We start from the raw sequence: 23,772 nt of genomic DNA, 5'->3' as shown, positions 1-23,772 counted from the left end.
CTTTTGGCCAGAATGGTTGTCAATATTTTGACATCATAATTCGGCATTGCTAATGATCTATATGAGTCGCACTCATCCGTGGGTTTGCCCGGTTTAGATATAGGGATCACTAATGTCTCCTTTATCCTCCCCGGCAACACCTCTGTATTATATGCCTCCTTAAATACCTCATGTAGGACCAGGGTTAGTTTCAAGCTGTATGCCTTGTAGCACTCAGTGGGTAACCCATCGCTCCCAGGGGTCTTGCTAGTAGTTAGTGATTTGATCGCGTCACGTATGTCCTCGGGCCGTTAACTCCCCATCCAATATTTCACATTGCGTTCTCTCTAATGCAGGCAGGTCTATTTCTTCTAGCATGTCCAGTATGTCGGCCTGGGGTATTAGCGTGTCGTGGAAGTACAAGTGGGAGTAACATTTTTTTTAAATGTCATTAATTGACGATTGCGATGTGTGCACCGAGCCTGTTTCATCTCTATTTTCTGTGGTCAGGTGTCTCTTGGTTTCCCTTTTGCACAGCCACAACAGCAACCTGCTTGGCTTGTCCCCTTCTGAGTGCGCCCTAGTGGTTTTCGCAATATAGTCGAACTTCAATAGTCTAGCCCATGCACTGTGGCAGCTGTCCCTGGCTGCCGATAGTTTCAATTTCGACCCTCTGGTTTTTTGGGCGCAAGCCTCCATCTGTCTAATCCTCTCCTCGCCTGCCTGTCATTCATTCCTCAGCGACTTTCTAATGCCCCCAGCACTGGCAATGGCCTCCCCTCTAACAACAACTTTCAGTGCCTCCCAGAATGTCCCCAGCCCTTTACACTCCCCACATTATTATCTATATACTCTGCTAGTCTGCTTCGGGGTCCCTCTCTAAAGGCACAATCCATCAGAGCATCCGCTGGCATACGACACAATGGTATGGGTGGCTTAAGGCGCTGCATCCTCAAGTCCATGAGTAACGGTGAGTGATCTGATATTGATCTACCCAGATATACACTGATTCTACTTGGGGCAGATGTGTTCTGTCTATTATTAGGTAATCTATTCCGGTATATAGCCCATGGGGCGATGAGAAATAAGAAAATTCTCTATTCGCTAGGTGTAACTCCCTCCACACTTCCGCCAGGTCTAGGTTCGCTATCACTTCATTCATTGACGACGGGGTCATCCTTGCTCCCTTCATCAGCGGGCTAGACCTATCAAGGGTAAGATCGCGAACACAGTTGAAATCTCCCCCCTAAATAAAGAAGCAGTAAGAGGCTAACTTCATGGCCAACCTGATCAGGGACACTCGGGTCCCACAGTTAGGAGGGTTGGAGTTAACTATACAGATCTCCAACTGCTCAATGCTACCCCTGAGTATTAAGTATCTCCCCTCTGCGTCCACCCATTTTGTTAATAGCCGGAAAGGCACACTGTCGCTAATCCATGTGTACACCCCTCATGCATACCTAGAGTATATTGCACCAAAACCCTGTCCCCCCCCAATACCCTACCACTTTGTTATTACTATCAGCAGTGAGGTAGGTTTCCTGCAGTAGCGCAATGGAGATTTTCTTCCTTTTTAGGAAAGATTTGATCCTGTTCCTGCGCATGTAGGTGCCCATCCCTCTGACATTCTATGTCAGCACTTTTATGTTAGCCGTCATTGATGCATGGTGTAACCCCATTCTGTTCCCCACACTCACTTTGTTTCCACCAAGCCATCACCACCATTCCACAACTATCTCTGCCTCCTTTGTTCTCCCAGTCGGGTGCCCCTCTCCACATTATATCAATTACTGTGAAGACCTTAAACATTTGAAACAACAACAAACCAAACTTAACCAAGTGCACCCAGCAGTTTCACTGGTCAGGCAACGCTCAAGTGCCCCCACTCCGTTCTGGCTCTTCGGGGTCTTCGTGTGCGGGTTGTGGTGGGTCAGCAACAGACCGGCACCAGTGCTTTCATGGGGATGCGCCTGTTGGCTCCGGCCAAGTAGCCCAACAGTCCCACCATCCGTCGTAAGATCTGTTTTATGGCTGCGATGAATTTAAGTGTGCATAGTAGCGTACCACTTCGAGTAGCTTTCCAAGATGCCATAGTTGTCAGACGCTCCCTCGCTTCCGTGGCTTCTTCACCTTATGCCATGTTGTTATGTTCCAGCCACATGGTAGCCGGCGGCTGGGGTCCCCAAGAAGACAGCACTTTGAACCTTGATGGGTACAACAACATGTACTTGAGGTTTAGCTGCCATAGCCTGGTCTTGATCGGGACAAAGGAGTTCCTGGCTCTTTGTACCGCTGGGGTGTAATCTGGGTATTTTGCGATTTTGGCGTTGTCTCTTCTTATTTCACCCTTTCTCGCGAGTGGTGCAGTATGGTTTCTCTGTCCTGGATGTTCAGGATCCTTGCTATCATCAGGGTGTGATCCAGGTGGTGGCCTCTTTTGTAAGATTCTGTGGGCCCTCTCCACCACAAATCCCTGTGAAAGTCGGCCAGCGCCAATCTCTTGTTGTAGTAGGGTTTCCACAAAATGTGTGGGGTTGGGGCCTTCCATCCCTTCAGGGATGCCTAGGAGCACAAATTGTTGCATATAGACCACCCATCCTCTGCCCTCTCTTCCAAGACTTTGTTTCTCCTCTCCAATTCCTGGACTCTGGTCTGAATATCTTTAAAGGAATGGTTCGGTCAAAATTTTTTATTGTCCCTACGTGTCGGCCATGTGTTTTCAGGCCTAAGTCGCTCGATTTTAGAAAAATTTCCTATGGACCTTGCCCGAGTTTTCGTCCATTAAACGCACGCGAAAACAGGCTCCAGGGCGCTGCCATTTTGTGATAATCTTATCACTTGCCCCATCGCCCTGGCTGACCTGCTTTTGCGGCACTAAATCATATCCCCTGCCTCTGAGCCTGCCATCAGCAGACGCGTACCGCCCATTTCACAGCGCCAAAGCACGTCTCGTGTCAACAATTGCTGCGCTTCAGCTAATGACGTGTCGACATGGAAATGGCAAGACGCCTCTTCCCTCAATAAGTATAAACAGACTGTTTCACAACACAAAGCAGCAGATTTTCGATTCCATTCCTCTCTCTGTGTTACTTTGAGTATTCTGTGACTCGTTTCTGTGCTCTGGTCAGCTACCTTTGCCACTTGTAGCCCGTGTGAATACCTGTACCATCGCTATAAATTATTTTAGTTTGTTTACCACACAATGGCTACAATAATGCCCTACATGTACGAGCCCGAGTATACCAAGGAGGAACTACTGGAAAGGGAAACACGCGAAAACGATGGGGCTTCGGATGGCAGTTGGCAGGACGAATCAACGGATGAAGACACTGGACCTAGTCGCATGGACAGTGTTTCCACCTGGTGCACATGCAATCGGTGCAAGCTAATGCCAACCCAGGAGGAGAACTGCTGCTGCTGTTAAAACCCGGGATGCGTGGCCTACATTTCGGAAGGCGAGCCACGGCCGCAATGCATCACTGAGCTGCCAGACTTCAGGGCAGCCTGCCTCACACGGTCCGTGTTGAGGATAATGATGGTGCTTATGCACGAACTTCGCGCAACTGTTCGTCCTCGTAATCCGAGTAACGAGTAAGTATAATCTGCTTGTGATGCCACTATTATTTCATGGTCGTCTCCTATATCCAAAATTACATCTACATATCATTGTAACGCATGAAAGTCGTTCAATAGTGTGCAGTGTCTAGATAGCATTTGATCGAGCAGAATGCCATTAGTTACAAAACAAACAATTAATCAACTTATCTTGGTCATTTAAAAACAGTTTGTATCATTATTTTTCACAGGTGGTACCGGCTGGTGGCCTATCGTTCCTTTACATGGTGGCTTCACGGGAGGCTTGGACACCGCGTTCGAAGAGTAATACCCGCCTGTGCCGTCCGTGCTATAAGAGAAACTTTCCTGAGTGACAGCGGTCAGTACAGGGGATTTTCCCTCGCTGTGCTGCAACCTGACCTGTACAATGTGTAAAGTTTTGTATTTTTGTGCCATCAAAAAAAGAAACAAAATAAAACACCACATATATTTTAACAACGGTTGTTTCAATTTTTTAAATGAATCAAGTGTGTCTCCATTCAGCAGTCTTCCTGTGCCTTATCTGCACGCCCCAGGCCCATCCATCCCACCCCTCTCTATCAAAGGCGGTTCGCGCCAGTGGATGCGCGCTGCCAATGGGGGGCTGTCAGGGGCGTGAACGGCCAAGGTGCCAAACAGCATGTACACTTCAAAAGGTATCCCACGCCAAGGGCCCATCGCTCACATGGCCTCCTCAGACTCTGTGTCTCCAGGCAGGGCTCCCCCTTGAAGCAGGCCGCCCCCCTGCAATCCACATAAGTGTGTCTCCATTCAGCAGTCTTCCTGTGCCTTATCTGCACACCCCAGGCCCATCCATCCCACCCCCCTCTATCAAAGGCGGTTCGCGCCAGTGGATGCGCGCTGCCATGGGGGGCTGTCAGGGGCGCGAACGGCCAAGGTGCCAAACAGCATGTACACTTCAAAAGGTATCCCACGCCAAGAGCCCATTGCTCACATGGCCTCCTCAGACTCCGTGTCTCCGGCCAGAACCCCTCCCCCCACGCTGGCCGGCCCCCGGCAAACCACATAATACCACGACATACACACGTCATTCATTCAAAAACACACCCCTGTTTGTAATACTTTATAAACCACTTGATATGTCTCATGAGAACATCTTTGTGCTTTGCAAGTCAACTCCTGAACGTGCTACCTGAGAACCACTGAGATCTATGCTAATCTGCTCGTCGTCGTGCTATCCGTGAACTTCTGTGACCGCTTCGAGCAAACTCGTCAGTGTGCTACCTGTGGCCATCTACCTGTTCTCCTGCAACATACTGCTGAATCCAACTGTTTGTTGGTCAAGGTAAGGCCATGAATCCTAGTCGTATTTAGCTGATTTTTAAATTTCTATCTATTTGCGAGTAGAGTACTCAATAGTGCTATGTTCATTGGTCTCATTGATATTGACTTGAGTTTCCATTGTTATGCTATCAATAGATCTATTTATTTTCATCTGTGTCAATTGTCATCGAATTGCATCCTTCGGGGGTCCAGTCTATAATGTAAGCATGTTTCCTTCTCGTGCAAGACAGAACATCCAAGGGACGAGTCACATGTTCAGAGTTTAGTCACATCATTTATAAATTTCTGTAATTTATGCAAATGCTAAGCGCACATGATGAACTGGAATAGTTCCTGCGACCAAAACAAACCTTGCATTGAACATTGTATGGTTCATTTACTTTTGTATCACATTTTTATTCATCAAGATTGTATAATAATGTTGATATTTACTTTTCAGAATTTTCAACAATGCCTGCCTGTTCGATTAGCGGTTGCCCTTCGAAGACCCATGCTAAATCTGAAGGCACTACAATGCATGTATTCCCGAAAACTGTTGATCGAATAAGAGAATGGGTCAGACATTGCGGATATCCACTGGATGAGCTGGAAAGTAGTGTCCAACAAGTCTTAGAGGACAAGAGGGGTGATCGATACCGCATCTGCAGCCGGCACTTTTCCTCAACCATGTACACAACATCTTGGGTAACAAAGAAGAATAAACGCCGAACGACACGAAAATGGCTCACGAACGCTATTCCCACTCTATTCGTCCACATTCCGCCACTGGTGAGTCAAGTGTCCGGATTTAGCTTTAGGCCTTGCGGTAGTGTGTAGGTAGCCAAATGGATTCATTGATATTTTAGGTGTTGTGTCCCTTGTAATACTTTCAACATTGATATGAGTGTATAGCTTTTTGAATAATGACATTTATCAATATATTCTTTTTCGATTTCATAACCCACAAACGAAATCTATATATGGGCACAGGGAACTGTGCTATATTGCGCATTTTCAATAGCATTACTCTCAAGTATTCTGTCTTTTTACATGGCAATTTTTAATATTGGCATTTCATTATCAATCAATAATTTACCTTTACAACTGCTTGACTATCCCTTGAATCTGAAGCAAGAACATTCTACATTCGTGACGTGCTTGCAGTTATCAACCACTTCTAGCGAGTATCAGGTAATCTTACTTGGCTATTCCGCTACAGACTTGTTTTATGCATGTCAAGTAATATTTTTTATTGTATTGTGTAATTATTTTTCCGAATGTTTGGTTAGTGCTTTCCAATTGATATACACCTTAGTTATCGTCCACTGGTGTTTGTTTTCAGTTATGATTAGTGTTATCCATAGAAATGCAAGTACTGTCTTTCAGGGAGATGCTGAAGCGTCCTCCACATTGACAACATCCCTAGATGTTCTTCAGCAGCACGAGGTATGGATACTGACAGCTCCATCGAACTAGATCATCAGAGCTGTAATACTTGTCGTTTGATTGTTCTACACAATGTTTCATTCGTGGTTAGCCATTGATATGTACCTGTGCGGTCGTCCCCAAGTGTGTCTTATGTTTTCAATATTGTAATCCTTACTAATGCAAGTACTATCTTTCAGGCAGTTGATGGAGCGTCAACCCCTGCACTTGATGCAGAGACTGACATTCAAGTAATTCCATGGGAAGTGGAAGCAGGACCTTGCGTATACGAATCGGCGCAACAGCTTTCGGAAGTGCGCACTACATTTACAACATCCCTACATATTCTTCGGCAGCACGAGGTATGGATACTGACAGCTCCATCGAGCGTCATCATGTAACGTGATTCCATTTGCTATACTTTCTTCCCTATTAACACAAGTACTGTGTTTCAGGGAGACGACGGAGCTTCCACTACAATAACAACATCCCATTTAGATGATGCAGATGTAAATAAATCGGAGAAATAAGTCGATGAAATCTGATCATATTTAGATATTCCTTGATTCTTTTAGACAATGCATCATTTGTGGTTATCACTTTATATGAACCTGTGCCGTCGACCCCAAGTGTGTGTTAAGTTTACAATATTGAAAACCATACTAATGCAAGTACTGTGTTTCAGGGAGACGACGGAGCTTCCTCTACAATTACAACATCCCTTGTAGGTGATGCAGATGTAAAGAAATCAGAGAAGTAAGTCGATGAAATCTGATCATATTTAGATATTCCTTGATTCTTTTAGACAATACATCATTTGTGGTTATCTCTTTATATGTACCTGTGCCGTCGACCCCAAGTGTGTGTTATGTTTCCAATATTGAAAACTATACTAATGCAAGTACTGTGTTTCAGGGAGTTGCTGATGCATCCTCTCCAATACAACCATTCATGGCAGTCCATGCGGAGCCAGAGGTATGGATACTGATAGTTCCATCGAACTAGATCATCAGAGCTCGAATACTTGTGGTTTGATTGTTCTACAGAATGTTTAATTCGTGTTTAGCTATTGAGATGCACCTGTGTGTTCTTCCACCCGTGTGTTTTATGTTTTCAATATTGTGATACATAGTAATGAAAGTACTATGTTTCAGGGAGTCGATGGAGCTTCATTTCGTGCTGTCTATGCGGATCCAGAAAATACAGTCATTGCAGCGCAAGAGGAAGGGAAGACATGCGGAAACTAATCGGAGCAACAGCATGCAGAAGTTGAAGTTCGAGTCAAGAAAGTTGCAAAGAAAAGAAACAAAAATAAGGTTAGTTACAAACAGTTCATAATTTTAGGAATTGTTTTGTGTTGGGGACTATATTATGTTTTTTTCCTGTCAATTGTACTATACTTTATATTGTGTTTAAAAAGAACATCCCTTTTCCAATCTGTCCTAGTTACCCGTGGGTGTACGAACTATACATACACAGACAGTGAAACAAATGAGAGATGTTGCTTGCCAGACCATTTACACTATGGAGGAACTATTAATTCCGACGCGGCGTGTTGAGACTCGGGATGCTCATGTCCAATGGCCAGAACATGAATTGAATGTGTCCGGAGAATCCAGTAAAGTTGTATTGGACCATTGCTACAGTTCGACTGCACCACCAAAAGAAGATGATACTGAATGTATTGAAGATAGCTCTGAAGTAGTCGCAGATCAATTCACACAATCTACACCCGCCAAAATAATGCCACCCAAAAAGCTGTCGACAATGTTGTGTTCTCCTATCAATGCTGAAGTAACAGATGTTGAAATGACAGAGAATGAACCAGCAGCAGCACCCAACGACGCATCATAACTTGATATCAGCGATATTTCTTTCGAATTTCTTGATATGTCCTCAACGGCACAGTCCGAAACAACTTTCACGCTGGATGACAGTATAATGAAAGTGGGCAAATACATAGTATTTGACAGTTGTTTGATGGATATTATAAGTATGCTGAAATGTGGGCATTCAGTTGGAGGGGGAAGTATGTGGGGAGCCATTGATTCATGTGACTCGTCAAAAACAAGGCAGTAATGTCAAAATACATGCCGCCTGTAGATTAAATCATGCGTTCTCATGGTCTGCACAACCGATGCTGGGGAAGCTGCCAGCAGGCAATCTACTGTGTGCAGCTGCCTCACTTTTTAGTGGGTCCAGTTTTAGAAAGTTAGAGTCTTTCTTTCAGTTTGTGGGACTCCATTTCATTTCTAAAACTCAGTACAAATACCAACATGATTATCTGTTTCCAGCCATTAGTGATGCTTGGAAAATTGAACAATTGTCTCTAGCAAGTACATTCGAAGGGAAACGATTAAGGCTAGCTGGCGATGGACAGTGCGATAGCCCTGAATTTTCTGCCAAGTACTACACCTACCACTTTCAGGACATGGATAGTAAGAAAATGTTGAGTTTGGTGGTCGTGCAGGTGTCCCAATGTAAATCCTCAGTGGCCATGGAGAAACTAGGATTTATAAAATCATTGCAATATCTACAATCAAGGGGAATGCACATCGACCTCATAGCCACGGATAGACACGTTTCAATTGCCAAGACAATGAGAGAGCAGTTCCCACATATTAAACATCACTTTGACGTATGGCATCTTGCTAAATCAATCAATAAGAAAATCTCGGCTGCAGGGAAAAAAAAGGTTTTGAAAGTATTTCAAAGTGGTCCCAGTCTATCAGCAACCATCTTTGGTGGAGCTCCAAAACTTGTGAAGGGTCAGTGGAAATCCTACTTGAAAAATGGCGGTCACTGATGCACCACTGTACCAATGTTCACCACTGGACAGAAAACCAACATTTCCACCAATGTGAACATTGCCCTTTGTCCACAGGGGAGGCACGGAAGAAGAAGTGGTTGATTGCATCTTCACCTACACACAAAGCCATTGAGAAGATTGTTTTCGATAAAACTCTATCAAGAGATTTGAGGGAACTGACAGAATTCTGTCACACAGGAGAATTGGAGGTGTTCCACAATATGTGCCTAAAGTACAGGCCAAAGCGATTGCATTTCAGCTTACAGGGCATGAAACATAGGACTCTACTAGCGGTCTTGGCCCTTAACGAGAATGTGGGCCGTGAACAGTCTAGGACTACGGGAAATGTAGGGATGCCACGCTACACTACGACCTTTGGAAAAAGAAGTAAGAAATGGGTGGTGAAACCAGTATATGAGGAAATGGAGTTCGACTTTGTTAAAGGCCTTATTGTTAGTGTACTAGAGAAGCGCAGATATGGAATTTTGAGTGTTTCTGTGCAGAGCACTGATGCATTGCCACCAAACATTGCCACTGTGCCATGTCCACCCAAAGCAGAGCTCGTTGAGAAGTTCAAATCCCGGTTTAAATAAATCATTGTAATCTGATTGTCTTTTTGAAAATAATGTTATTGTACAGTGTGCATACAAAATATGCTAACCCTAAACCCTCCATTCACCATCCTGGGTGGCGAACAACATGGGTGTCATCTTTGACTTCTCTCTCTATTCACCTCATATCGCTGACCTTGTGAATATGTGTATGTATATATTTTTGTTGCTGTAACTAAGTTTTGCAATCTCATGTAAATGCTGCGCACTGTTAACCGAGGGGAGGCTTGCGTATTGCAAATAATAAAACAAATAAACAATAAATCTCACTTTCAACTCAACTCCTCAGGTACTTTATACTTTCCCTGACCTTCCCCCAAAAAGTCAATGGGCCTCATTACGACCCAGGCGGTAAGGGGTTTACGGCAGCGTAAACAGCGCCGACCCTTACCGCCTGAGTACGAGATCCCTTAGCGCCATGGCGGATTTAACACCTGCTTTTAGCAGGTGTTAAAATCCATGGCGCTAAGGGACCTTGATGTTAATTACGCCACCGTAATTTACGGTGGCGTAATTAACGCCTTCCCCACTCCCATTATGCCCTATGGGGCAAAAATGGGAATGGGGAAGGGTAAATGGGGATTGGGGACTTACCGCCCCGCCAAGGTCGGAATGGGGCGGTAAGTCCGCCATCCACCATGGCGGAGTTGGCAACTTAGCGCCATGGACCATGGTGCCAATAGCGCCATGGTCCTCCGCCAAGTTCGTAATGAGGCCCAATGTCTCCATAGTTATGGTTCTCTAGGGCTGCAAAGCTCGCGGACAACAAGGACAAAATTGGGGGCCTTAGAATGCGCCAAGCGAGGCGTTGCAGATGGGAGAGAAGCCAGTTCGCATTTGCACATTGAGGCCTAGTACAAACATGGAGTCGAAAATTCAAGTTCTCACAGATGGCTTTACACGGGATGTTGCAAAGTAACAATGTACGCTCATGCAGAGTGAAGGTCAGCGGCTTTGATTTTATGCTTGCGGGTTGAAGAGGCCCGCGAATCGCACTGGCAGTATAAGGTTCTATTGTTTTTTGACCTTGAGAGACATGGACCATGCCGAAAGGACTTCATTTGAAGGAGGTGGGCAATAACGTAAGAGACGATAAGGCTGAAAATTCTGAAACTAGACCGAGTTTCATGTTAGTTCAGTATATGAAAAATCATTGGCACGAAAGAACACAGTGGGCCTCATTCCGAGTATGGCGGTAAGGGATAGCGGCCACCGGTAACGAGACCGGTGGCGGTATTCCCTTGCCGCCATACTCCGAGTTCCCTCTGCGCCCTCGCCCTTAACGCCTGCTTTGAGCAGGTGTTAAAGTCGAGGGCGCAAAGGGGCCTCCACGCCAATAACGGTGACCGTAATGAACGGTCACCGTTATTTGCATCTTCCCCATTCCCATTGAGCCCTATGGGGGCTCATTTGGGAATGGGGAAGAGCCTTGGTGAATGGGGAATTACCGCCCCGCCAACCTTGGAATGGGGCGGTGATTCCGCCATCCACCAAGGCGCTGCCGTTCCGGGTACAGCGTCAACCAAGGCGTTAATAGCGCCATTGGTTAGCGCCGTACTCGGAATGAGGCCCAGTGGGATTTACGGACTGCGTTACGCAGAGATACAATGGAAATGGCAAATATAATGTAAGTAACTCTTTAGACGCTTTTATACCGGAATGAATGAATGAATGAATGAATGAATAGCAAGTACAACATTTGTGGGATCGTCTTTCTACCGGGCACATGGGCATGCATGTGCTCATTCGACACGCATGTAGACAAACAGTCGTTTCTCAGTGGTTCAACAGTAAAATAAAAACATTAGTTTGTGTATTTCCCTCGATTTATTTCGTTAGTTTTTGCATTGCTTTTAGAGCCGAACATACTCCATTGCACTATCCTCGCAAGCAAATAGTTTCAGCTCGCCCGTAATAAATAAACTGAATAATAGTAATAAAGATCAGCTGGTGAGACTAATTTCAATTTTTATGTTTTCTAAACAGGTACATCCTACCATATTGCCACCTATTCCAGACCCCGGCAGACGGCTTCTTCAACCGCCAACTTCAGCTTCTTGTAAACAACTGCACTACATTGATCATTTTATGGGACGATCGCCAAGGAGCCATGTGCCCTTACGCTGTACTAGTGGCTAGAAGCAACATATCGACCTTTACGGTGGCCTAGTGCCTAGTTGATGGAACAGCCTTGCGGTTCACCATGCGTCCAAAGTGCTTCTTTTAACGAAAACCAACACCCTTTGTACCATAAAGGAACAGCACGTAACTCAGGATAAACTTTTACGGATTTGCGGATCGAGAGAAAAAAAAAAAATCCATTCCGATTTAATATGCCAATTGCTGAATATTCTCTAAACATGTAATGTCAAATTAATTTACTTTACCAAATGTACCGTATTGCTGTTTGATTTTAAAGTACAGTTTCATATTCCGAATTGTGGGGCGCTGTGTTGTGAGTTGATCTGTGTTGGTTTCCGGGTTCTGTGTGAAGTCACGTAGAAGACGACTGGGCGTGTTTGCCTATGCAGCACAGTAACGTCACGGAGAGAGGCAGGGAATAAGAATGTTTTGATAATGTCAGGTTCAGGGGCGGGGGATATGATTTAGTGCCGCAAAAGCAGGTCAGCCAGTGCGATGCGGCAAGTGATAGGATTATCACAAAATGGCAGCGCCCTGGTGCCTGTTTTCGCGTACGTTTAATGGACGAAAACTCGGGTAAGGTCCATAGGAATTTTTTCTAAAATCGAGCGATTTAGGCTTGAAAACACATGGCTGACACGTAGGGACAATAAAAAATGTTGACCGAACCATTCCTTTAAGTGCTTCCGCTGTTTCCTGTTGCCCAGCCTCCGTGAACGTCACACGCTCCGTAAGGTTGCACATGTCCTGACGCACCAGTTCCATGTCCGTCATGACCTCTTCTATTTTGGTTTCTATAAAGGAGCGCAGCCCGGCAATGGCTTCCAACACCTGCTTGTCTTTGTTGGTTTCATCTGGAGTCGCTTGGTCAGAGCAAACCGCATTGGTGTTCTGCGTCTGTTCTCGTGGTCTCGCTGCAGCGAAGGATTCCATGATTGTAGAGTTATTCTTCTTTTTGGGTGAGGACATAGCCTCCTGTGGTGAACCGGAGTGGTACTGGCCAGTAGGCTGGTATTATGTCCTGTTAGGCCCAGTTTAGGTGTATGGCCACCTTCTGGGTTTGTGACTGAGCCCAGGCCTCCGCCCGTGGCGTCCACTTATGCTCCAGCTATCGTGTGTTTGTCTTGCCGGAAAGAAGGAGTTGTGTGACTAGTGGTTTTCCCCCGTTCATATGCCCCAAGATTCACAGTGTTCCCCTCAGTGTCTCTGTGCAGGGCAATTCACTTGGCAGTCCATAGGTCCCCTGGTATTATTGGGATCATCCGGTATCAGTGGCGCCCTTCTTTGACTTCAGTCACTTAAGCACTGTGCTATATGCGGCGTACGCAGGGGCAGCTTCCCTCAATGGGGGGCACAACTATCTGTTCAGAGCAGCTCCCAGCGGGCCCCTGGTTTGTTGGGGGAGTGTTAGTTGACGGCCTGCACTAGATCCCAGTTCCCTACTTGCCCCCTTCTGTGGTCCAGTGTCACGATCCATGCCTCTGACCCCCTCAGGTATAACAGCCCCCTGGCAGCAGTGGGGCTAAGGCCCCTCACACTGGCTCCAAGGGCCTTAACACTCCCTCAGAAACATACATGTAGACAGTCCTGGCGCCTTTGGCGCCAGGCTCATTGTCAGGAATAAAGCAATACCAGTTTTGGACCTTAATCCAACATGGAGGCCTATTACACAGCTCAGTTCTTTAGAACCAAGCCATGCGGTCTAGTGTTTTAGTGTTTTGGGTGTGGCTGGGCCTGGAACTACTTGGCCTGGAACTACTTTACTTGGGCTATTTAAACCACACCCAAACAGCAGAACATGCTTTGCGTTATTCTGCACTTCTGCAGCGTAACGCTCACCGTGTCCAGCTCCTGCTTATCTGCTTCTCCGGCGGCCAGATCCTGAAGCCCTAGATCTGGATTCCATTAATAACCTGGAAGAACAAGAACAGCATTAGCGAGCAAGAACACTTACCTGTGAAGTAACCGGTCTTGAATCCATCCTGCGCTCCGCTTACCTCACCCATCTCCGGAGTTCGCCGCAACCTGCAAAGGTAAAGAAACAAGGACAGCATTAATAACAATTCTTACCTGGACAAGCAGCGAGTCCTGGCAGCACCCTGCGCTTCTCTTACCTCGCCCACCTCTGGGTTTCACCGCAACCTGCAGGGAAGAAGGAACAAGGTCAGCATTAACAAAGCACTTACCTGGGCAAGCAGCGCTTCGATCGCTCATCACTCCGGAACATCACTGCAACCTGTACAAAGAAGAGAAGAGAACACAAGTTAGCAATTAACACCAATAAACAACGCAGTACTCCGCGCATCAATAACTCATAGTGGTCTTCGCCATCATCTGTCGCCAAGACAGAGAAAACGGAGGGAAAGAAAGAGACAGAATAAAGACGGAAAAGACATTATAACTCACCTGGAAGACAGCAAGCAAAGTTGGAGTCACAGCCGGTCTGGACATAAGGGCACACGGACCAGTGAAGCAACTCGGTCCACGGAACACCCGCACCAACCATGCGCCCCTGCACAGAGACGCAGGACGGAGAGTTCAACGCACAAAAACCTAAGGTGAGCAATAACCCCAACAGAGGGGATTTGGACCAGAGGGACGTGGGAGTCCACCCATCACAGAACCAGTATCTTAACCCTCCATTCTCCTGTTATAGACGTTGTTGCCAGACGTTGCTACCCAACGTCTGGCACATAACCAAGCAGAGAGGGGTCCGGGATAGCGCTTAGACCTCCATCTAGTATTGTTGGCGCCCCCGTGGATACCAGGTGAGCGTAACACCAGTGCTTCTGGTCCAGCCGTATTATGTGAGGGGAGGCAATAATGCTTAGTGTAACCACCCCTCCAGTGAGTATTTACTGATGGTAGCAGGTTCCAGTAGCCAGCCTCCCTGGCGCCACTGCCGTGAGCCCCAAGCCTCTAAAGCTGCACTTGGTGCGACCGTGCCCTATAGTGGCTGCTATCAGCAGCGTGAGAGGAACTTACAGTCAGGTACCTGCTGTGGCTTGTGACTTATTAATTCTTGAGAAGGTTGGAGTTGTCTGTGTGCACTGCTAAAACTCCTCTGAGCGGCACCTAGAAGGAAGCCTGGCAAGCACACATGCACACAGCTTAGAGGGAACATTCAGAAAATATGGCAAATCAAAGGTGTTCACATGTTAGACATAACATGTAGATTCCCACATTTGATGTATTTCTTAAATCATACGCAGTTCCAGACCCCTTGCAGTAATAATAACTTGAGCTTCTACCCTGAGTGGAAGAGGGAAGAAGGTGAGTTCTGGAGTGTGTCATATAGAGAATAAAAGGAATGCAATGGCACCAAGCCTATTACCTATGCATCAGGGTGTCCTGTATTGTGGGATGTTCAAGCAAATTAATGCAATAAAAGAAAAACAGGAACCAGCGTGGGCCCATATCAGGCTTCGAATTCCCATAACACTTCCGAGACACAAGCTATATCAATAGGGAAGTTGTGCCAAGGAATGCTTTCACAATCTCACCTGAACGAGGTGATACAATCCTTAGATAATTGTATAAAAGACAAGCATTGGGCAGCTATCATGTAGACAGCTGCTGTTCTGAGGTACCCAGAGGGTGGGTGTGTCAGGAGACCAGCTACCTGCACCACCTCTGACTCTAGACTACCTTGTGAGGTAGGACAAGCGTCAGTAACAGGTAGAACTCACACTTGGTCACAAGCAATAATGCAAATCCTGCAGACTGAAAGTGATGTAGTGCAACAAGGATTCCATGCATCAGATTCTAATGATTAAGCACTAGAGCAGAGCTTCTATGCGCTATGGGATATCATTACAGATGTATTAGGATTGGTTCAAAATGACCTGTCTATCATTAAAAGCAACGAAGAAGCAGCAATAAATCTTTCTGTTGTAACAGGCTTTCTGGATTTTCTGAGCAGAGGAGTGCCAGATTGGAATGTGATTTCATGGCCAGAACAGATAAATGCACTTAAATTGTCCAGGGTTGCAATACACTTGGCAATGTCAGGCTCTAGCTTTTTGTTGCTTAATGTACTTCCAAGAGACCGGGAGTGACTAATTAGATTTTGCATGGTGTTTTAAATATACCCCTTCAAACTAAACATTCCATGGTTTGTCACAAACTACATTCCTGGGGTAAGGTGCACTTTATTAATAACACTTTGATTAGGGAGGACTATGTAGTGCCTTATTCACATGCATGTAATTCACCTTCAAGTCCTGAAATAACACTGTACTCATTACATGAATGCCAAGGCTACACTTGCATAGTTTGTGCACATGCTGTACAAGTAAATTCCTGTAACAGTAACACTGAATGCACACCCCATGTTATAAAATTGGGATACAAACCCTGGTCACTGTGAGTACACAAGTTAAATGTTGTGGGTTTATTTTGAATCCACACAGGCCATTGCAATTCAGATTCCTACCCTGGCCAAGCCTCAAGTTAAGGCCCGTACAATTTCCAGAATTGAGCTTGTATTTGGCACTCCTACAAAACATTTGTCTAAGCGTGTGCAGCCATGAGGAATCTTATCACAAAGCACACTCTAGATTGCATCTCTCCTAGCCTCTCATACAATGGAATGGAAGAGGCCATGCACTCTTTAATAGACAGCTCGCGGTTAACAGGAATAAATACTGTTTTCTCTGAGGTCACTATGCTTGCTACAAAAACTCTGCAAAAAGGCCTGACCATGGTCAATAGGTTCATTAGAGCACTGACATATTTGCCAAATGGTTCACTGTGTGGACTGCTAATACTTGGGCTTTCTCTCCGATGCTGCTTTAGGCATTGAATCATGAATGTTCGTGACATGCAGCACCTTGAAGAAACCCATTTTCGGTTCAGAGCTGAACTCTGTAGATGCCTCGGGTACCAGCAAAGTGCACAATTTCAAAAGCATTTTATTTTTTCATTGATCAGGAACAAGCTGACGTTGTCAGCCATTGCCAGATGCATGGTGTGTTCCAAGGAGTTGCTTCTCGCCAAGAACATGGGGGTCAGAGTCTCACTAAAGAGAATTGCATCATAGCAAGATCTACTCTCCAAAACTCTGTCCAAGCACAGAGATGTGTGTGGGAACCAGAGATTCTTCCCTCGAGTGTTCAACTGCGATTTTATTGAAATTCCCTCTCAAGCCAGCAAGCCTCGGAATGGGATTGTGTCAGGCAAAAGAAAAATAACCAGGGGACTAAAATGAGGATTATTTCCAGATATCTCCCGTGAGATCAAGGCAGCAGCAAGTGGAACAGATGAGGCCCCAGTCGCAAAGCCTGATTCAAGCCAGACATGAGATGACACCTGCTTCCTCTCTAACCCTGACAGATTTGAGACAGGTGATGGATACTTCTGGTTCCAAGTACACATGGCCTAACCAGTCAATGCCTATGCCTGTGCAGAAATCTGGAAAGCAAATTCTGTTTGCATCACCATTTTGCTTCCCGACACGCATTAAGAGAAGATTGGTAGCAAACCCTGAATTCAGAAAGCCAGAAATATTGCTGAATCTGCCACTATTGGAATCACATTGTGGCTCCAATTAACTAAAAATATACTGCATTATACCTCAAGGCCCAAATTTGAGCACACGTCATACGTACGTGTTGGATGACCTCTACCTACAGATCACTGTGGGTGGCAGAGGGATTCATGTATTCGTTTACTTTAAAGATCACCAATTTAAACTTTGGACAGTCTTCACAAGCAGCCATAAGATCAGGATCACACATTCCAAGGCTTGTTGGATCAGAAAGTCAGGAGAGAATTTCTGCTGGATGTTCATTTCTACCTTCTTACCTCAGAGTTATGGCCAGTAGAAGGAATTGAAATTAATCTGAATGCCTCACATTAAATACATGTATTCATTTATGTTTTTTTAGCAATGACCAGTAGTAGGAATTGGAATTAATCTGAATACCTCACATTAAATACATTTATAAATGTATGTATTTTTTAAGCAATAAGCACCGGTAGGAATTACTCCGAATGCTTCAAGTTAGAAGCATTTGTTCATTTGTTCATTTATGTTTTTTCTTAGCACCTACAATATGTTTCTAGTTGCTCATGTATGCACTCTGAAGCTCATTTATCTGTTCATGCAGTAATGATTCATCTCAATTGCTACAGTGTGCATGCTTTATTTTGCCACCAAGATAGGCTGCTTGTTTTCTAAAAAAAGCTCCTAAAAGTGTAAATAGGGGTTTCAAAGCGCTACGGATCTCTGATCTATTGTCAGCTGTCTTGAGAGGGGAGACATACATCAGGAACGCATAGCAATTTAAGACAGCCTTCATAGCCCATACATCCGGTGAAGTATTGGGATGGGGCAAACACTTCAAGACACTTTAAAGGTGCCTACATGTGCTATGTCTTCTCAGGGCTATAACCAAGCATGTGCAAGACAAGGCCTCAAACTTGCAAAGTGTTTGTACATTCTCCAGTTTAGGAAATGCACCATTTCCTTGTTCTTAACTATCTCATCTGGCCGGCTAACCACAAGAGGCCAGTTGTCAGCTTTTAGCATTGCACGGCTAATTGTTATCTGACACACTCAAGTACAGGAAGATGCCAGTTGACGCAAATTGTTTGCAATGGCTCGCGAAAGAAGCAGTTGACTGTTAATTGTATTTCCTCTCTAAGACGTGAGTAACAAATGGATTCCCACACTGCCATAAAGCATAATGAGAGGCATGTAGTGTAGTGCAGTGTAGCTTAGCAGGAGATAGGTGCTTCCTGTGCTTTTGAACCAAACACCACTTGTTCCATTATTTGAATATTCAACATGCTCTTTGGTTATATGGCAATCTTGTTGATAGGTATGATGATGTGTTACGTTATATCTGCTTTTACTCTAGCTTGTTTAAATGTGGATGAGAACCCTCAGAAGATAGGGGATCATATCAAATGCATTTAAAGGATAACTCTTTTGTCAAGTGTATATTTGAGTGCAACAATCAGAATGCTATCTCTGAGTGAGTCATGAACCTTCATTCCCTAAGTGTATATGTTTAATCATGTTAATAACACCTGAGTCCAGGCCTGCCTGTCCTTAAGCGCCGAGACAACGCCCTAGGGTGTTTTAGACATGAATGACTGATAACCAGGGGTCAATTGTCACAACCTCACAAGAGGTGGCGATAAGGGGCTTGTGGTCATGCCTAAACCACAGGCAATCACATCATCTCTGTCAGGTAACAATGAACCAAGCAGAACCTTGAGCCCCCCAAACCAACCTTTTATCCCCCAGCGGGGCCAGGGTTCAGGAGCAGAGTTTCAAGATGTCAAGGAGGATGTGAGCAGTTCTCTCAGGTCTGCATAGGCTGTTCATTTAGGGATCACATTCAGCATTCTATAAGAAACTGGTATGATGTTTCTCAGGATCGCTCTCTCACTCAAACAGTTCAGGGCTTCAGGCTGGGTTGTGTGGGCCCACCTTCAATTCTCATAGAGGGGACACCATTACGACTTTGCAGTGCTTTTGTCTGGCCTGGCGATGGCCCCTTGCTGCTTAGCCCAGTAATTGAGGCCGATGGCTGTGTTCTTCAGGACAAAGGGATTGCGACTGCTAGCTTCTCGCAATTATTTTCTTATCATGGCCATGTCGCAGGAAGGGCCCAAAGCCATCTGCACTTGGCGATACAGCTGTTGTACAGCCTGGAATTTGCAGTCAATTGTGAGAAGTCCAATATTTCTGCAAGCCAATACATTCACTTTTCTCAGCTTTCAAATAGAGTGCATGACCCCTACCTTATGGCTGCCTTTGGCCAAGGTGAAACGGATTTCCAAGGAACCATGCAGAGCTTGTTCTCTTGCAGTGATTTCCATCAGGTTTTTGTCCAGGATCATAGGCTGTCTGTCTTCTTCTATTCAGACTGTGTTCCACTCTCATCTATGATATGGGGTGACTAAAGATTCAGGCTTTAAGAAGAGGGTGTTAATAGTCAGGTTGCGTTCTGCTTTTCTACGCGGCAAGAGCAACAATCTCTTGATGGTTAGAAAATCCAGAAGCCTGAAATGTGCAGGCAGTTCCCCCCCCCCCCAACCCCAGATCTATGCTTAGAATCAGATGCAAGCCACGGTTGGGAGGAGAGGATGCCAAATGTGGTTCAGTTTGGTCTAGAGAGCCATGTTCTCAAAAGGAGTCCTCCTGACTCATTATTGTTTAGTGATGTTGGAAGGGTCCTTTGTGTGTACAGTTTCGCAAAAGCCTGGTCCCATTGTGTGATAAGTCTTCTCAGGACAATATGTCGGCAGTCCAATACATCCACTGACTGGGGGATCAGGTATTGCATGATGTCTAATTAAGTGGTAAACTTTTGCCACTTTTCTCACAGGTTCTAAATCCAGATTAAGGCAGATTACCTGCCTGGGTCAATCGAGCGAAGGAACCTGCAGGGATTCCAGCAACGTGAAGCTGCGCGGTTATATTTTCTGGTGCTTCTCCAATGATGGGATCTTTTTCACACAAGTCTATTTTGCATCCAGGTTCAACAATCATCTACTCCATTTTTCAAGTTGGAGCGTGGATCCATTTGCAGTGGCAACAGACTCATTTTCCCAGGTTTGGGACCTCGGGATCCAGGACATCCATCTTTTATGATGATTTCAAGGACTTTGATGCACACCCAGAAGCAGGGATCGGATTCTGATCCCTCTGTTTTAGGCACCACAGATACTGTTTCCCATAGTGTTAGAGCTCGCTCAGGAATATACAGTTCTGTTGTCAGTCTTCCGGGACCTGCTTCTGGGTGATCGTGGATGGCCCCATCTGTTGGTTCTCATAGGTTCTCTCTGGTTAATGGCTTGAGGCCTCTAAGGAAAAGATGGGCCCCGGCAGTCATTTTGTCAACATCTTCAGAATGTAACTCCAAGGCCTGGGCCTCAGTACTCAGCTGGTCTATTTGGCCACTTGAGGTACTTGGGTCCCCTGGTGTGATTAAAAGGGTTTACATCCCATGCAAGCAGATGCTATTTGGGTGGTTACATTTGATTTTACCGAATGAAAAAATAACTAAAACATTTTTAGCTAAATATATTTAACGGAAAAAACTAATTATTTCTTTTTGAATTCCCCCCAAATCATCAATTTCTCTTCATTTATAAACCCACCCCAAACCCCTCCCCACCTGTTGTAACCCCTTACACTAATCCCCACATATATATCAAAACAAATGTTTAGTTAAAAATGCTGTTCGTTATTTTCCATTTGTTATAATTACTGCATACCCATTTTACCATGTCTACTAAGAAGAAGTCATATAGTAATATATTGAACTGTCCGATTCCCCCGTAGATTTTAAGCAAAGGTTCAGAGCAAGACAAATAGAAGAGTTGTATTGCGCAGGCGGACATTTTAAAAGAGGGTAGGAGGGGTTAAGCGGTCACACAGGGTGAAAGAGTACATAATGACAGGAAAGGCAATGCCACAAAGAAGACAGACCTCAGAGTGACATAAGTGAATATTTGCTAAAAGAAAGTGCAGGGCACTCACAGATCTGTTCTGAAGTCCAGTTATTGCACAGGACAAGCAATCCGCTTTTAGAAAACTCGGGTGTAAGGGGGACGTGCTGTAGTACAGAACTTTCCTGTCATTCACTTCTTACTGTGATACAGAAAAGAATGAAGAGTGCCACGCCCTTATTTTCCGCTCTTGTTGGATTTCATCAGACAGTAATGAGAGGTAGAGGGCCGTATGTGATGTTGCGGTTGTTGAGAGTGAGGAATCTGGGGAGAGACCAGAGGGAGCAGCGCTCCCGCCCCGGCACCTGCAGGGGGGCCAGAGGGGTGATAGGCTACGGCTACGGTTGGAACCGTTCGATTGGGGGCAGCACTGGTGGGAACAACTGGAGGGAAAATCCCTTCCCCGGTGCCTGCCCCTAACAACTGAGGGACGCGCTGCTCCTCAATCACGAGCAGCGCGTCCCTCTTATCACAACAAACACTGGAAAACGGTGCCTCCAACAGCCTCACTCGCTCTGACTCCCACAAGACAAAAAGGTAAACAACAATATGTGCTCTTCACTAAGGAGAACGTGAGAATCTGCCAATGGCTCGCAGGAGTCACGATCACACCTGCAACACCCCCTTCCTTACCTGACAGCGCATCCCTCACACCAATATCCGCACATGGGGAGCTGGCTAAGGTAAGCCGCGCATCCCCTGACAGCCGCTGATACTTGACAAACTCATATGAACTCTTGTCTGATAGCCATACTTTATTATGCTTTCAGGAGTTTGGAAACACATTGCAAAATAATAATACATGTCTGAGTTGGATTAGTTGGATAAAAAAGGGAATTCTGAGGATAGGGGATGTGATGGATGGAGACAGATTGTTGTGCTTTGAGGAATTGCAGTGTAAATATTACTTAAGACCGAGAGAAATGAATAGATACTTGGCTTTAACTTCTATTATTAATCTGAGGATGGATATGGCTGGTGGCTCAGTTGGAAAGAAACCTGAGATTAGCAAATTATTAGAGGGTCAAGAATACAGTGTCAGAACTTACATGCAATGTATGCCTATTGATGAGAAACTTCAATTTGCATGGACTGGTTTGAAAGAAACCTGGTTGCATGATGTTCGTAGGGTCATTTCTGATGTGGATTGGAGAGATATTCTAAAGGTGAATTTAAACTTGGGTGCAGACATGGGTTTACGTTTGATTCGACAAAAAGTTGTTGGAAGGTTGTATTGGACACCTGTTAGGATGTTTAATTTAGGGCTTCAATCAAATAAATTAAGCTGGCGTTGCAATATTGATAGGGGTACTCTTTTACATTTACTATGGGAGTGCCCGAGAGCACAATTGTTTTGGAAGGATGTTATTGATAGGATTGATTTAATTTTTGGAATACACTTGCAAAGATCCGCTGCAAATATAATTTTACTCTCACATAAAAAGAGATGTGTGTGCGCTAGACAACATATTTGCTGGATACGCAGGGCCATAATGGTAGCAATTAAGCTAATTCTCAAGATTTGGAAAACAAGGAAAAAGGCTAAAGTTGAAGAGTGGTTAACGGAGCTGCAGGTTTTATCACAACATGATAAGGTATTGTTGAAAAATAAAGCTAAAGAAGAAGACTACATGAAGCTATGGGGACCGTTTATGGCTCTTTATGGCGGTAAGAGAGTAATTATTGTTGTTGCATATGAGGTTGTAGATGGAGTGAGGTGGAGGGGTATTTTTTCTTTTTTTCTTCCCGCTTGTGTTGTCCTCTGCGTGTTGTTTTGTGTGTACCTGTCAGTTTTTTATTATGTTTCACAGGATCTGACTATTTTGTTGGAATGAACAATGTATGATGATTAAGATGTTCTATGGATTTGGTTCTAACTGATTAATGTGAGACATTGTTTACTTTATATGAAATTGTTAATGTTTATTGCAAACCTAATAAAGTGTTTAGAAAAGAAAAGAAAACTCGGGGGTGCGTGCGATAAGTTGGCTTTACATCTGTCCCCAGGTCCAAACGCTGGCACAGCACTCCAAGCGAGATCTGTTTTGAAAGACTGAAAGTTATTGCATGCACGAGCATACCGTTTTTGGAAGACTTTGTACGGGAGACTGAATACAGAAACTGCCAAACCCTCACATACTTGTTGCCACTCTCCAAACCGGTATATATGTCCTGCAATTTACAGACATTCGTTAGTGTGAGTATTGTGACCAATCAAAACCACAGAGTCCAACTTCCATTATTCGCTCAAAAGGTTTTTTTACTAAATCACTATAAGACATGTTTCAAATAAAACATTGTGGCCATTCTTATGTTCCACCCAATGCTCTTTGCTTTTAAGCACATTGCCAGGAATGGGTTCTATGAAGAGATACTCAGGGTCTCCAAATTGCCGGTCCAGACTTACTGTGCAGGTAATAACGTTAAACGGCATGTTTCCAGACACTAATTTACCTCCAG

This window comes from Ambystoma mexicanum, chromosome 4q (assembly GCF_040938575.1).
Source record: "Ambystoma mexicanum isolate Mex_15411 chromosome 4q, UKY_AmexF1_1, whole genome shotgun sequence".
In the NCBI taxonomy this organism is placed as follows: domain Eukaryota; kingdom Metazoa; phylum Chordata; class Amphibia; order Caudata; family Ambystomatidae; genus Ambystoma; species Ambystoma mexicanum.
Note: the sequence above shows the minus strand (reverse complement) of the source record.